We start from the raw sequence: 17,324 nt of genomic DNA on the forward strand, positions 1-17,324 counted from the left end.
TATATGTCATATATATAAGATCATCGTAACTCATTATTAAATTTTATTTAGATAAGAATAAATTCATTTTCCTAATAAAATAGAAAAATATTAATTTTATTTTTTTGAGAATTGATTAAGAAAATCTTTACCTGTTGCTGCCGCAGCTCTAGAGATAGCTAGCATTCTCATCCATGAAACAAATAAAAAATGAAATGCAGAATAGCAATGGTGAAAAAATTTAGATTTTTGTTTAGTTTGTTATATAACACATAATGTATTCACTTCTCTGTTTTCAAAATATGAAAATTCGTCAAGGACAATTATAAATGAATGATATATATTTATACTATTAGTAATATTATTAAAGTTTTCTATACTTCGCGCAGAGCTGAAGTTTAAGGTTGATCTAACAAATTGATCGATATATCTATTTGACACCCGAATGCCTCAAATCGCTGAATAAGTAATACCTCAATTTACACTTGCAAATGGCATCATCCACAGCATCCTCATGTACAATTTTGTTTAGGGGTTCACTCGAATTCAATAATTTTTATTTATATTTTGCATTTGCTTTAAGAGATAGTACAAGTTCTAGAATAATTTATAATTTAAAACTCAAAATAATTCAAAATGACTAGAAGCTGAAATTCATAAATTTCAAATCTGAACTATAATAAGATTTAGACCGACACATTCAGTGTTTTTTTTTTTTTTTTGAAAAGTGCTTATTTTTAAAGAAAATTGAACTGTTTGGCTAATATTTTGAGAGAAAACAAATATTTCTAAGGAGCAGCAACAACAAGAAGTTTTCAAAAGTTAAATAAAGTAGTTTTTCTCTAAAAGCACTTTTGAGAAAAATATATTAAAAATATTTTAAAAAATTTGGTTAAACATTAATTGTTACGCAATAGAGATTTAAAATTTATTGATCGAATACAGACAACTTCTCATCAAAAATATATTTTTTAAAATACTTTCAAAAAAAAAACTTGTCAAAATAAATTAATTTCAAAATTTGACCAAACAAACTATAATACTTCCACAAATCAAATTAAACTTTGAAGTATTTCATATTTAATTTTTTATTTTAAAACCACACTGTGAGTGGTTGAAACTCATTCAAAGAAAAGCACACATACAAAGTGGTGGTCGAGGTGGGACAAACAATAATAATCAATAGAAAGGATTTCAAACTTGGGGTTTTGAACTATAGGTGACAAAAGAGTTTTAAAATGAGGTGTAAGTGACACAAGTCTTAATTATTGAGTGGAGGTGACAATTACTTTATTATGGATTAAGAAAGTTGGGGAAGTTTGAAAATAATTCAAAAGTTCTTTAATTTACACTTTGATTCAAATGTTAGTTAATATAAAAGGAAACGAAGAAAAAAAGGCGTGTTTCTCTCTCTTCTCATCCGTTGTTGTTTTCTCTCTCTTCATGATTATTGTTGTTCATTGTTGCTGCTGTTTTATTCATCATCTTCTACTTCATTATCATCATCTTCTACTTTATTATCATCTTTATCTTCTTCTTGTCAACCATTGTTGTTGTTGTTGTTACCGCTACTGCTGCTATCTGACCAATTTCTTAGGTCAAATTTTATTTCCTACATCATTTTTCACTTTGGCATTACATCATAGGTCACTTTGGTAAGTAAAATTATGATTTTTATTCGAATTTGTCATCTGGGTATACAATTACTATTGTTTTTCCAACAATGGATAGAACCTGATTGTGAATCCAACATAAGTGCCCACAATTTAAAGATCACTCATCCGGTGCATCAGATGAGTAATTTGTAACAACAGAAGATTTATCTATTGCAACAGACTAGTTATCTGTTGCATCAGATTGATTATCTATTGCATCAAACTTATTATCTGTTGCATCAGACAGCTTATCTATTGCAACAGATGATTAATCTGTTGCAACAGATGATTAATCTGTTTGGAACAACACAAATCAACCCCTGCCACAAACCCAACAGATAACCAATATGTTTCAACTCTTGCTATTGCTACTGGATTCAAAATTATTTCTTACGTCCAATCATGGACATGTTTGTTGAGAATATAATAGACAGAATAAAAATTAAATACTTCCTTTGTCTCAAATTTCCTAATTTGATTTCTCATTTTACTCGTCATTTTATACCAAGAAGAGAAAAAAATTCCATGTTTTACCCTTTGCATTAATCACTTTTTCTTCAAATTAAAATGTAAACATCATTTAATAGAGGTATTATGATAAATGAGACATGTTGTTAATTATTTTTCTTAATCAATATGCCATCTCAATTTGGGATGGGTAATTTGAGTGGGAGGGAGTATGAATTAAAACGTCAAAGTCGTGCAACAGACTAGTTATCTGTTGAAATAGACTAGTTATCTATTGGATCAGATTGATTATCTGTTGCATCAGACTGCTTATCTATTGTAATATATGAGTAATCTGTTTTGAACAACACAAATCAGCCCCTGCCACAAACCCAACAGATAAATCTTGCTATTGCTACTGAATTCTAAATTATTATTATTATTATTATTATTATTATTATTATTATTATTATTATTATTATTATTATTATTATTATTATTATTATTATCATCGTCATCATCATCATCATCATCATCATTATTATTATCATTATTATTATTATTATTATTGCCAGCTGGTCAATCTTCAATAGGTAGCAGCAAGGCCCTCCTCATCCGTCGGATTTTACAGAGAATCCTTGCTCTAACTGCTCTCAGTTCCCATTGCAGGTCACGAACCTGTATCCGAAGTTCATTCACGGCGTCTTGCAAAAAAGCAATGTCCCACACTGAATCAACCATATCTAGAACACATATGAATTGACAAAAAACGTAAAAACAAAAGTAAGGAAAAAAATATCCGAATGTAATACAACGTATACTATAAATTGGCAAGAAAAAACTTACCCAAGTCAGGGAAGAGAAAGTGGTAAAAGGTGTAATATGAAAGACAAGATGTAATAAATAAAGAGTGTGTAGTTGAATGAACGAATGAGTAAGGAAGGACCTATTTATAGAGGATTGAATTTGAATTAGTGGCAAAAAGGCGCGACTGTTCACCTCCATTTATTGATTACACTATTTATTACTGTGAAAAGTTATGACTTAATTAAATTAAAAAATATTGTGATAATTCATGACTTTTCAGATTATTATTATTAATTAGTTCTTTCTAAGAATTGTTTTTATTGAGTTGTGACAACAGATTCTATAGCTGTTGCATCAGATAACTCATCTGTGACAACAGATATACCATCTATTGCGACAAATAGAGAACCTGTTGCATCAGATAATCTATCTATTGTAACATATAATCTAACTGTGGACCTCCATTTATTAATTACATTTTTTATTACTGTGAAAAGTTATGACTTAATTATATTAAGAAATATTGTGATAAGTCATTTCTTCTAAGATTATTATTATTAATTAGTTCTTTCCAAGAACTATTTTTATTGAGTTGTGACAACAGATTCTATAGTTGTTGCATCAGATAACTCATTTATGATAACAGATATACCATATGTTACGATAAATAAAGAGCCTGTTGCATCAGATAATCCATCTATTGCAACATATAATCTAACTGTTCACCTCCATTTATCAATTACATTTTTGATTACTGTGAAAAATTATGATTTAATTAAATTAAGAAATATTGGGATAAGTCATGACTTTTCAGATTATTATTATTAATTAGTTCTTTCCAAGAACCATATTTATTGAGTTCTGATAACAGATTCTATATCTGTTGCATCAGATAACTCATCTGTTATAACAGATATACCATCTGTTGCAACAAATAGAGAACCTGTTGCATCAGATAATCTATCTATTGCAACATATAATCTATCTTTAAAAAAAAAATTATCATCATATCATTAATCTAAATTTGCTGATTTTTTTATTATATAAATTAAAAAAATACCTTTTCAATAATTGTTTCTTTAATAAAATAATAACTATTTATATTGAGTTCTGGCAATAGATTGTATATCTATTGCATCAGATAAAACATCAATTGCAATAGATATACCATCTGTTGCAACAAATGGACGATCTATTTTAATAGTTTTTTTAATTTCTTCTAACAACTGATACATCAGTCGCAATAAATGGGGAATTTAATGCATCAACAACATTGTTGAATGTGTTTTAGACAAAATGTCATGACTATTTATCTTTTTTCTTAACAATCATCATATACGTTAATTAATCCAATATTGTGACCTTTTTTTATTATATACCAATAAATAAATAATTTTAAAAATAAATTTAATAACAAAAATGGTGAAAAGTCACGATCAGTTATTAAAATCAAATAACCGTTCTTTTACGGTTATAAATTGTGTTTATCATTTATGTTCTTATTATTAATTTATGAACCATTTTTAATATTAAATAATTGAAAAGTCATGTATTTTCACCCTCTCAATAATAATAACTCTTTTTTATTAATAACCGCCTGTTGCAATATATGATTGATCTGTCGCATCAGATTAAGCTCCGTCGACATGTTGAAAATAAGAAATAAACAGAATGATAATTAAATACTAAATAAGAATTAAAAATTCAAAGTCGACCACCAAACATAGATTTTTGAATCCCTTGGGTAGATTCGATATACAAAAGGAGGAAAATACATACATACACAAAAAGAAAAAAACATAACCTAATTATTATTACTACTATTATTATTACCATTACTATTATTATTATTACTATTATTATTATTGTCAACCGGATAATTTTCATCCGGTAGCAGCAGGGCCCTCCCCAGCCTTGCTCCGAAGTCAGCCAAATCCCTCTGAAGTTCATCAAACTGCCTTTGAAGTTCTTGCAAGGACTCAATATGAATCTTATTGCACGAATTTGGATCAGCCATATTTGTAAGGGTAGTAGAATGAACAAGTAAGGAGGGACCTATTTATAAATGATTTAATTGGAAGGGGTTGGTCAAACAAAAAACCACGACTATTCATATCTCTTAATTAAATAAAAATGGTGACTTTTCGAATATGTAAATTAAAAAAATGGATCTAAATATAATATTTTATCTTTTATTGTATTTCGGAAAGAAAATAAAATTACTTTAAAATTAATCTAATAGATGGGTAATCTATTGCAAAATATATTCCATCTGTTCGATAACTTACAATATATTGATAATCTGTTGCAACAGATGGATATATCTGTTTGCTTTTCCAACAGATATGTCATATGTTACAACAGATTGATTATCTGTCGTAACAAATATCTGTAATTATTTCACAATTTAAACAGATGTGGCATCTCTTGCAACTTGTTAGTCATCTGTTTATTCAATTTAAGTCATAGATGGGCTAGGAAGAATAAGGTGCGTGCAGATGGATAGATCCACCGTCATGTGTGGGAGTTAAGTATTACTGATAAGGTCATCGGGACAACACACACAAAGTACAATATTTATATGAATGCAATTTTTAACTGATTAGGCACTGATCATTCAAATAGGATCCTGCATTGTACAGTTAAGTTTGATGAGTTTGAATTGATAGGTCTAAGGTCCCCATAAATATGGTGAAGATACCTTGTTATGAATTACTGACGGTTGCTGCTCGTGTTTATGCGTGTCAAGTTTTGAGAAGGGATCAATATTTGGTGTCATTGCAAAAATTCAATAGTGATTGAACTTAACTTTAAGTGTGTATTGAACTCTGAGAAAGCCTTTGAAGCATTGCACTACATCAAACAAGAGCCGAAAACTAAAAGAAATTCCCCTGGCGCAAATTTATATGAAAGGGTTATTCGAGAAGATGATTATACGCCAGAAGGAGCAGAAGGAGAATGTCTATGAGGGAAAGGGGAGTTGATGAAAGACTATTATATCATCTGAGAGCTAATTGAAGAGGAGACATAGGGTAACAAAGAACTTCTAGAGAATCTGGCTAATGAAATTATCTTAAACATGAGAAATCTGTATCAAGTACAAATATGAAAGTGTATCCGGTAATGTAACTTCATCTATTGTCTCTCTAAAAGAGAAAAAATACAGATGGACACTTTGCTAGGGAGCTGCAACTAGGTAGCGTGGTCAGGATTATCACCTAGATAGAAAATAGTAGAAGACCAAGAAAGCAGCCTTACGGGCATCGAGGGTTGAAATGATGTATATAAGTCTAGAAAACTTGAACCAATAACAATTGCAGTTAAAGTAAGGAATCTAAACGATGGAGGCAATTTTTGAATTTTAAACTGTATCCCTGTAATACCCCAAAATTTTGCTAAACCTAAGTTCATCTCTAGAAAGTTAAGGGGTGACTCCCAAGTGAGTAATGTTTAAATCATGTATAATTTTTCTAATTTTGACTTTTTATCATGTATAAAATTGAATTATCTTTCCAACGATATAAGATTTGCCTAAATCCGATAACCGGGCAAGGAGTTATGACTAATTTAAGTTTCAGTCGTAAAACAAAGTTATTTTTGTGTTTAGCGCGTCGTAGAGAGGGTTAATTTACCAATTGTCGAATTCCAATAGGACTCCACGATGGTGGCACTTTGCGCTGAAGTTCTAGGTTCCAACCAGTAGGACAATGCGATGGCACCGCATTACGGTGACCCCCAGATTGCCGTTTGTCACTTTCTAGTGAGCCACCGCGATAGTGGCGCATCGCGGTGGCCCATAAAATAGGGCTCCCAGTTATATTTTCCAGTTTCATTAAGGGTTAAAAGTAGGGGTATTTTGGACAATTATCCTACCCCTAATCTGTTAAAAAATATAAAATCTATCTTATTACAAATCTCTTTATGCCCTAAATCCTCATTCTCTTCAAATAAAAACCCTAGTTCATCATACTTCCCCTCCAAGAAACTCAAAATTTTTCCATCACTTCTCCACATTGAGTCAAGATTTCAAGTTTGTAGTGCAAGAATTCCAAGAACCCCCATTCAAGAGTTCCAATAACATCTCAAAAGTGAGTTGTTCATCCAAGTTTATCAATCTAAGGTATGTGGGGTTTAAACAAGAACATTTCTTTCATTCTTGTGCCTAAATTATTAGTTTTTATTAATGATTTTCATGACTTTGCAAGTGGATTTATACCCAAATTACTTTATTTTGAGATTATGAGATTACAAGTTGTTCAAGTCTTGATTTGCATGATTATTTCACTATTTTATGACATGAGTTGAGAAATTCTACTATGAGTTGCACATCCTTATATTGAGTTGATGTTTCTAAGTGTTTTTCCAAGGTTATGTCAAGAATTTAACTTCATCATGACACTGAGATTATTTGAGCATGCCTATAAGTTTTAAACCAAGTATGAGGTTTGATGTTATTGAAGACTATGTCCTTTAATATGATTAAATCAACAAGTACTTTGATTCTAAAGAAAGATTGCTTTTGAGCCTATGTTAAGACAGGAATCCACAGTCTTTATGATTTAAAGCTAAGAGAATGATAATTTGGTCTTCATTATAGACCTTTGAGTTATTTTGAGGTGGATTTCCTAAGAGTTCTGAGCTTGAGTATGGGAGTAGTATTTAGCATTGAGTTAGGCTTGATTTCAATGTTTCATGCCCCAGAACTACGTGCCACCATAGGATTGAGATTATTTGGCCTGAGGTCGAGATAGTGATCACTAGAGTTGAGGTTCTATTCTGATAACAAGGGTAGAAAAGCTCTCCCCAAGGTGGGCGACATGTTGGACTCCATGTAAGCTCACATGGTTTTTGTCGGTTAGAAGAAACTTCCAAGTTCATAAGAGTCTATAGTCATTCCCAAGTCTTGAAATTACTAAAGTCTCAAGTCTTTGAGTTTCAAGAAATTTCCATTCTCCTCGATATAAAAGCATGATTTTTTAAAGTATGGTTTAAAGATTCCTTTAGCTTTTGAGTTTGAGAATAAGAGGAGAATGCAAGTTTTCGAGTTAAGTATAATGACTCGCGAGATTTATATTATATGCTTTACTAATCACGATTTATGAGATTTAGCTTTCAGTCTTATTCAAGCTATGTGAGTCATTTATATCAACATGCATGTTTTCTATAAAAGAGTACTGATATTATTTATGTAAATGTATACACCCCCATATACTCAGTACATTCTCAAAGTATTGATTCACAGGCTCCTCCGTGTGCTACATTTTCTCACGATTTAGGTTCAGGTGCTCAGTCCCAGCAGCGTCAATGATCCCGAGTACCTTGGTCTATATCTCTACAGTGGTGAGTCCTCACGGTTTGAGGACCTATTATCCAGACATTCAGTTTTATTAGTAGTTTTTTTACTTCTTTTCATTTGAGTTTGAGTCAGCTGGGGATATATCCCAATGGCTCTCTAGTTGCTTGAGTATTAGAGACTTTGTCAGACTAGATTGTTGGTTGATAGTCAAACTTCTCAGCATTTGGTGTTCAGATATTTTATTTCCAGTTCTTTTCAGTTATGACTTGATGAGATTTAGTCCTATTGTTTGATTATCTACCTTAAAGTAAGTGTTAGGTGAAGTAGCAGGCTCAAAGGGTTATCTTAGGTCTACTTGTAACCTTAAGCACCTGTAACGCCCCAAAAATCTGTCCGACATAAATCATGTGAGCATTCTTCATGGAGTCCAACGTCTTATCCATGTTGGGGAGAGTTGTTCTATCCTTTCCATTAGAATAGAACCTTAACTTTAGTGATCACTATCTCTGCCTCGGGCCCATAAATCTCAATCCTATAGTGGCATGTAGATCTAGGGTATGAGACCTTGGAATCATACCCAACTCGGTGCTAAATACTACTCGCATACTTATTGCTCAGGACTTTTAGGAAATCTACCTTAAAATAGCATAAGGGTTTATAATAAAAACCAATTACGCTTCTCTTTGCTTTAAATCATGAATTATATGAATAATGTGGATTCCTTATCTTAGCTTAGGATCAAAAGATCAAATCTTACTTATCAAAGCATGCTAAAAATATAAGCTTCTTGAAAGATTAAAACTAAATCTTAGGGCTTAAAGCCGATGCTTCAAACTCATGTTAGAACATGTCAAAATTCATTCTTGATAACATAAACATTCGTAAATCATCTTAAAATCTGGAAATTTCAGCAATGTTCATGAAAATATAAACAAACTCATGAAATTTATCTTCAACAACTCTCAAAAACTCATAATCTTTTAAATAGTGATAATGGATATGAATCCCAATTCAGAACTCATATATATATATATATATATATATATTCAAAATCATAGAAAAACATCCAACTCAATATGCTTCTTGAAAATACTTCAACACCATCAAAATAATAAGATCAAGAATCTCAATATCATACTTAAACCCACTTTCGAAAATCTGGAAAATTGCGTTACATGCATAAATATATGAAAATAGTCTTGCAATTCAATATTCAATCACTTGTAAACTCGTAATCTTCAAACAATATAAATTGGGTATAAAACCTAACTTCAATTTCATGAAAATCACATAAAATTCAGTAATTTATAATTTAAAACAAGTTTTGGAAAAAAGGACGAAAGGATTGTCTTTGCTGAAACCCCACATACCTTAGTTGATGATCTTAGATGAGAAAGCTTGAATCTTGAATTTCCTAGGATGAATTGAATGTTAAAAGCTTGAACTTTTGAATATTCAATGGTGACCTTGAAGGTAGACACTTGAAGCTCTTGGTCTAGGTAGCTTGAATCAATTTGGAAACACCATGGTGGAATCTTGAGTTTCTTGAATATTGAGTTGAAACCCTAAGGTGTGTTCTTGAGAAAATTTGAGAGTATGAGGGTATAATTTGGTTATTAGAGGCTGAATCTCGTGTTATTGGGGCTATTTAAGGGTGGGAAATGACCTAAATACTCCTTTTAGACGTGGAGCTTGACTGCAGGAAATTACACTGGCTGGAATAGGCACGACGACGCCTCGCTTATTTCCTTGGTTTATTGCCTCTCACAAAAACGGCTATAACTTTTCCCTCAGGTATCAAATTTTGACGAAATTGGTATCGTTGGAAAGCTAATTAAATTATATACAATTTGGTGGGTCTTGAGATGCAAAATTCCATGTATATAACAAGTTATACACATTTAAAGTAGACCTTTGTAGAATCAAATATCAACTTTTGGACGAATCAAAGGATCTTAGCTCAACTTGGCTCTAAATTTTTTCTATGAACATTTTCACCTCAAAAGCAAATCAAACATGAGGATAAGGATAATAAAAGTTATATTCTCATGGGAATAACTTCAATTATAGTTCCTACACGTAAGAACGATGGTTCATAGACTAACTCAAAAATATGGGTGATTACATTATCTCCCCCTTGGGAACATTCGTCCTCGAATGTGGCTAATTAGGATGAAACACTAAGGAATCTGAGGCTATACGCTATCATGCACAACTAAAATAAATTAAATAGATGTATCTCAAACATAATGAGCTAATGAACTGATCTGCAAGTGCATGAATTCTTATGAACATAACTATATGGATAAGATAGAAACAAGAGAGTCAATTTATGAGTAACCATTTCTTTACGCTGGATCTGATCTCATGAGAAAAGATGAGAGGTTTTATAACATGAAAACTCAGGGTATTACATTACCTACCCCTTGGGATCATTCATCCCTAAATGATACTGATTCGGTTGAAAAACTAGAAAAAGACTGAGATGATACACAGGATACTTATAGACTGAATCATATTGGATTCTTACATCCAAATAGAGTATTTATTCAACGCTCTTCTAAGAAATTTCTAATGCTATTAGGGAGTAAAGAACTTTGGGCATGATCTAAATAAAACATCTGAATAAGGAATTACAACATTGCTACCTCTCTGTGGCCTGGAACATAGAACCAAAAATCATAAGGTAAGATAGAATTTCTAGTCCTTAAGAAACGCTATTTCTTACTTTCAAGCTTAGCAACACTTCTCAACTGCTTCCTCGACTATGCTATTCCCCTCAAATATCACACTCGCTTGATTCAACTTAAAGTTTTCATATTGCATTGATAAATCCGTTCGCTAAAGTCTAAACTGAACTGGTTCCCTTTATGACAGTAAGGCCTAACTCAAAATTAAAAGGTGCTACACGTAACTCCACACCATAATACAAATCTGACCCATGAATTCAACATTCCGAGCATTATCATAACTACTCACTCTAGGTGATTTTCCTCATCACTTTAGCAACTAAATTCAACCTCTTATATACCGATATGACATTCAAGCCTATCTTCATATCTATATCTACACAATCATTCATCATCACTATCTTGATCTAAAGAAAGGTCGCTAACAGGTTAGAACATGAGGACCTGAAACATGAAGGGATACCATGCATAATTTGGGCACTCATCTGAGGCCAGAGGAATAGAGTATTCACGACATAGATTCATTAAAGAGATCTAATCTAAGGACGTACCTGATATAAATCCAAATTTCACTGATCGTTAAGAGTGTTGCATGGGTACATGAGTCAGGAGCTGCATGACTTGAATTTTGGAATTCATAACTTACGAAAGGTGATTCCGATTGCTGAATGAACTGGAACTCCTCATACTAGTAACTGGGAGAGTACATTATTCTCTATTATGCGCGTGAACATGAACTATGATCATTGAACTGATACATAAGGCATGAGTAGATATTGGAATAACTGAAATGCCCACACTGAAATAAGAATAGGTTAAGCCTCATCCTCATTCTCTTGATGTTTCAATACAACATTGGCTTTACTACTAAAATTGGGATGTCTAACTTTGTCACTCATTCTATCATCTCCCCCTTAGCTTTAAGCCACCATTCTAAATCTATGGAACCCCTTAATCTAAAACTTTCTTAGAGTAACAATGGAGGATCTAGACTTCTTGGAGGAGGAGCTTTCGAGTTCTTAGGGTATTACTTGAGAGAAAAGTAATGAAAACATGCCTAATGTGCTTAGAATAGGATTTAATATTGTGTTTGGATGGATTGGGGATGGTAAAAAAATAACTCTTTTTCCCCTAAGGAGACAGAGTTTGACTGCAGAAATTTGCCTCAGCCGGAATAGCAGTGCCGCTCTAGGCAGGGTAGCGTGGTGCTTGTAGCAGTGCAGTTTTAACACCTCGAGCTATTGGTTTGGCATACCAAACATTTTCTTAGGCTCATCTGAAAATTCTGAAACTCACCCGAGATGTACTATTAACTTGCCCCATCATGAATCAACTTAAAAATAAACTTTTGGAGGTCGGGAAGGTTGTAAATAAAATCCTCGAAGTTGAGGGCTTTGGAAAAGACTAAGTCCTAACACTTTGCTAAAATTTTTCTTACTGTGATACCTCTCTTGACATGATCTAAAGGGATTAGACAATGAGGGAACTTTTTGGGGTCTTACAATACACGTAAATAGTATAACTTAACCCAAAAGACTACACCTGAAAGTGTAAAACTCTCTGCTAACTCTTCCTTCGTAGTCTCCTAATATCACATCTCTAAACTTACACCAGCATACCCAACATCATCAACCTATAACCCATAAGCTAACTGACAAGAACATCATATACCACATAGCCGCATTCATACTTATCAATTCAAGGGTACTACTAACCACACAACACTTAATAAATTTCAAAAATAAGAAAGCCCCATATCACCTTGGGCACACCTCTACATCATACCTCCAACATCATACTAAATTGCGAATAAATAAACTTAAGCTCTTGCATACATTGTTCAAGCCTACTAGATCACTTCCATACAGCTAACATTCACAAACACATCAATCATTATATCCACCGGGCTCATCATCTGCTATTCAAACTTAGTGTCTAGTTCTAGCTATGATTAACCACAACTCCTTACAATATTCTTACATGTCAAATATATGAAAACACTAGTCCTCTAAAACTTTATAACAATAATAATCAATCTTAATCATATGACATATCTTATTTACAATCCATCAACACATCCTCCTTCTACAAATTATTACTATTCATCCATCTATATATCTAACTTCTTTCATAGCTCTATAAGTTTCAACTAAACCCCCTTTTTGTAACTTCAAGGAAGCCTAAATTAACAACACTCAACCACCAAGTACTTTCATCAATAACCTATACTTTTCTAACACAACAAATATCATCAATAACTCTTTTCATACTTCAAGCAAACAACAATTCTCCTTAACTAATAACTCCTTCTCTACCTTCTACTAAACTAACACACAAGGACATATCACTTTATTACTAAATCAATCATATGCAAAAATTCAGCAATATATATATATATATAATAATTTTCCCTTGCCTCCCTTCTTGTCACTACACTTCTAAACCTCCAGTTCCAACCAACACAAGAAAAACAAGATGAACAACAAGTTGCTAGTAAATCAAAATAGGCCTCACCTGGCTTCACTAGACTTTGATTTTGTGTTTTAAAAAATAAAATGATATGAATAACAAAGCAACTATGCTAGTGAATCGAAAGAACCCCACATGACTTCACTAGACTTTAATTTTGTATTTTGAACAAGAAAATGAGATGAATAACAAAACAACTATGCTAGTGAAGAAAGAGCCCCACATGGCTTCACTAGACTTTGATTTTGTGTTTTGAACAAAAAAATGAGATGAATAACAAAGCAACTATGCTAGTGAATCGAAAGAGCCCCACACGGCTTCACTAGACTTTTAGTTTTAACAACACAATGATAGTAAGATTACAAGAGATAGAAACTTGACACACAATATTTAGTGATCTAAGAATACACATCTTATTCTATCTTAATTGAATGACTCATAGGAATGAGGTCATAACTTTCAACTTAAGGAACCTAACACACTAGAGAGCTCCTCTCAAGCCCTTGGTGTAACTTCTGAAACTTCTTCTAGCAAATATAGGAGTATTATCTGGGGAGGAACTAGAACTTGCTGATCATGCTATCTCAAGAATAATACATAGATAGGGAAGTATAGATTATCATCATGGATTCTGAGGAAAAATATGAAAGCACATTTGACTTGGGCTTAGTGCACGACTTCTCATGATCATAAATAAAGCCCTTCAAACATTGGAACCTAAAATTACTGATAGGATACTTTCTAGCCTTCTTATAATCCTATAACTATCTGTGGAGACTATTTGAGAAAGCTCTAGTAGTAAAGATTTGAGCTTGATTATTTCTGATACCTTGAGAATAAGGCAGAGATGGGCCAAATAGAGTAAGATGAGAATCTATATAAGTTTCTTAGAGACCCTTTCTATATCACAATCTAAGACTTGAAAGAATGGAAATATTTTATAAATGCCTTGTAGCCTCTAAAAAAAAGTAGAGACGTCTCCTTACCATTCCTCAAAACTCTACTAGACACGGCTTCACAGACACCCATAACACTTAAACTCTGTGCTCTGATACCAAGTTTGTAACACCCTAAAAATCTATCCTGAGACATCATACGGTGCTTAGGACCACAAGTGATCCCAAGCTAACCCTTATACTAGTATAACTCATGAGCAACCGATTAAAATACATAAATATGAAAATTATGAGGAAAATAAATAAAGCAAAACTTGATCAATACAAAGCTACATAAAGATGAATACAACTTTGCTTATATAAAACAAAACTGGAAACTGAAGTTTACATAACTGACTCTGACTGACATCTATGAAGCCTCTACTATACTGACTATTGACAGCTAGGAAGCGACCCCAACTACCACTAATCAATACTTAATAATAATAAAGTAAAGAACAATAGTAAGTCTAACTGAAGTCCCCAAAATAGGAGGACTAATCATCTCGCTGGCTAGAATTTGTAACTGTTTGAGTTTGAATGTGCATACTAAAACTTGTACCTACATTATGAGACAATGTAGCACGTAGAGATATATATGGATCAGTACTTTGATGATGTACTGAGCATATGGGGGTGAAATGCAATAACTAAAAAAATATATCATAATCACATAATTTATAAAATGATGCATGCTAAATGTAAATGACTCACATAGCTTGAGTAAATCTGAAATCTAAAGATCATAAATTATGAATAGTAAATCATGTAGTATAAATCTCATGAGTCATTACACTTAGTTCTAGAATCTGTATTCTCTTCTTATTCTCAAATCTTGTAAGCTAAATAAAATCTGAAACGCTTTCTGCATAGTAAATACTTTATTTCAATACTTTAGATCACTAAACAGTTTTAAGAGTGGGGGACATCTTTCTGGGAGTTTTTCTAACCGAGATAAACCATGTGAGCATTCTTATGGAGTCCAACGTCTTACCTACATTGGGGAGAGTTGTTCTATCCTTTCCATCGAAATAGAACCTTAACTTTAGTGATCACTATCTTGGCCTCGGGCCCATAAATCTTAATCCTATGGTGGCACGTAGTTTTAGGGTATGAGACCTTGGAATCATACCCAACTCGGTGCTAACTACTACTCCTATACTTATTGCTCAAGACTTTTAGGAAATTTACCTTAAAATAGCATAAGGGTTTATAATAAAAATCAATCACGCTTCTCTTTGCTTTAAATTATGAATTATATGAATAATGTGGATTTCTTATCTTAGCTTAGGATCAAAAGATCAAATCTTGCTTATCAAAGCATGCTAAAAATATAAGCTTCTTGAAATATTAAAACTAATTCTTAGGGCTTAAAGACCATGCTTCAAACTCATGTCAAAACATCTCAAAATTCATGCTTGATAACATAAACATTCGTAAATCATCTTAAAATCTGGAATTTCAGCAATGTTCATGAAAATATAAACAAACTCATGAAATTTATCTTTAACAACTCTCAAAAACTCATAATCTTGTAACTAGTGATAATGGGTATGAATCCCAATTTAGAACTCATATAAATACATTCAAAATCATAGAAAAACATCCAACTCAATATGCTTCTTGAAAATACTTCAACACCATCAAAATAATAAGATCAAGAATCTCAATATCATACTTAAACCTACTTTTGAAAATCTAAAAAATTGTGTTACAAGCATAAATACATGAAAATAGTCATGTAATTCAATATTCAATCACTTGTAAACTCATAATCTTCAAACAATATAAATTGGGTATAAACCCTAACTTCAATTTCATGGAAAATCACATAAAATTCAATAATTTGTAATTTAAAATAGGATTTGGACACAAGGACAAAAGGATTGTCCTTGTTGAAATTCCACATACCTTAATTGATGATCTTAAATTGGAAAGCTTGAATCTTGGATTTCCTAGGATGAATTGAATGTTAAAAGCTTGGAGCTTTTGAATCTTCAATGGTAATCTTGAAGGTAGACACTTAAAGCTCTTGGTATAGGGATCTTAAGTCTTGAATCAATTTGGAAAAACCATGGTGGAATCTTGAGTTTCTTAAATATTGAATTAAAACCCTAAGGTGTGTTCTTGAGAGAATTTGAGAGAATGAGGGTATAATTTGGTTATTAGAGGCTGAATCTCGTGTTATTGGGGCTCTTTAAGGGTGGGAAATAACCTAAATACCTCTCTTGGATGTGGAGCTTGACTGCAAGAAATTACACTGGCTGGCTCGCTTATCGCCTCGGCTTATTACCTCTCATAAAAATGGCTATAACTTTTCCCTCAGGTATTGGATTTTGGCGAGGTGATTATTGTAAATTAGTAGAGAGGTGATTTAGCTTCTGCTAGGATTTGTGATTTCATGAGGATGAATCCATCAGAATTCTATGGGTCTAAGAAAGGTGAGGACCCATAATTGTATCTTGAAGAGGTTCTTTCACACAAGTGATGCATGTTTATGAGGAAAAAAGTGTTGAGCTAGTATCTTACAGGTAGAAGGACATTGCTTATGACTGGGTTGTTGCATGGAGAAAGAATAGAGGGGAGGATGATGCTCCTATGACTTGGCAGGTATTCTAGGATACATTTTTGGATAAGTTCTTTCTGCTAGAGATGAGAGAGGTGAAGGTAGAGGAGTTTATAAACTTGAGATAGGGATCCATGACTGTTAAGGAGTACTACCTTAATTTTAACCAGTTAGCTAAGTATGCTCCGGATTTGATTGCTGACACCCGAGCTATTATGAGTAAGTTCATGACTAGTGTATCTGGTTTGGTGCTGAATGGGTGTAGGACTTCTATGCTCAACAGGGATATGGATCTTTGTAGGATGATGATGCATGCACAATAGATAGACGCAGACAAGCTAAGGGATAGAGATAGATTAAGGGGAAATAAGAGGGCCAGATTGAAGTCGTTTGAGCATAGAAAAAATAGATTTTATGGAGGGAACCGTCCATAGTTCCATAATCATTTGTCCATTCCTACATCTTCATCAGCTAGTGCTA

The sequence above is a fragment of the Capsicum annuum genome, chromosome 10 (assembly GCF_002878395.1).
Source record: "Capsicum annuum cultivar UCD-10X-F1 chromosome 10, UCD10Xv1.1, whole genome shotgun sequence".
In the NCBI taxonomy this organism is placed as follows: Eukaryota; Viridiplantae; Streptophyta; class Magnoliopsida; order Solanales; family Solanaceae; genus Capsicum; species Capsicum annuum.